This window comes from Arachis duranensis, chromosome 5 (genome assembly GCF_000817695.3).
Source record: "Arachis duranensis cultivar V14167 chromosome 5, aradu.V14167.gnm2.J7QH, whole genome shotgun sequence".
Lineage (NCBI taxonomy): Eukaryota > Viridiplantae > Streptophyta > Magnoliopsida > Fabales > Fabaceae > Arachis > Arachis duranensis.
Window position 1 is genome coordinate 98568700 of NC_029776.3, and position 1101 is coordinate 98569800.

Sequence of the window (1101 nt, forward strand, 5' to 3'; positions counted from 1 at the left end):
TTGACCATGACGGCTAACCTGTGCATATATCATCAATAACCAGAATGTGATAAGTGAGAAAATTCAAAAAGTCAAGAGACTACAGCATTCTATATATGTAACAAAAGTTGGAAGAGAAGGTAAGGAGGAAAGAAAAAATAATTTTAAGAAAGACAGAACTGGCTTCAAGCCTGGCCAGTGATTCATCCAATCCTCTCCTTTCAAATGGTTGAGAATGGATTGGGCTGTTGCAAGGAACGGTCACAGTCAAAACATTTATGCCAATTTTTTTTTCCTTTTTTTCCCTTTTTCTTTCTTTTTTTCGTTTTCTGAGACACTAGGCGGGGCATTATCACACCTGTTTTCAGTTAGATATCTACACAGAAAAAAACTTATCTGCAAGGAAGGGGCAATCTGTTGGAAGCAGATTCATACAAAACAAACTGCATCAGCCATCAGAGGCCCTGCTATGCCAGCAGCAAGTGAAGCATCAGTGGACACACGGCATGCTAAATTTATCCCAAATATTCCCGACATCTTCCACAAAAAACCTGCATGGCACGAGGAACACAATTAAATTACACAGCATTGAAAACGGGAAATTGCAAGACATAAACACCACCTCAAAATGAGCGGAATATAGAACCAGCATCGTGTAAATAACAGCATTGTAAACAAATGGACCCGAATTCAGCAGGCCTTGAGAATCAAATCATAAAGATCTAACATCAAAGGCATACATCAACATGACCTAATTTGACAGACTTGGCCAAGAGCCAATTTCATGAAACTAACGATTTCAAAATCTGAGACACTACAGAGATTTGGAAGAAACGGATAATAAAAAAAAAAACAATAAAAAGATCGTAGAATCCTATCTAATAAACATATACTTAGAAGCATAAGTGAATTATTACATAAAATTAAGAGACAATAAAAAAATATAATACAAGGAGAATCGAAATTATTGCAGATTTTTCTGAGTAAAAAATATTGCGTAGCCCACACTGATTACCAAAAGAAAAACCCCGTCACTTAGGCTTTGGGCCCATGATGTCTATCATTATCATAAATAGAAAAAGCACGTGCACACGGCCGAAAACTTCACAGGTAGGCAGAAAC

General features: G+C 37.0%; 1 pseudogene; it reads right to left on the minus strand.

The window, feature by feature from the left end:
• The window catches only part of LOC110281368 (uncharacterized), a 3479-nt pseudogene continuing 2378 nt past the window's right edge, over nt 1-1101 (minus strand).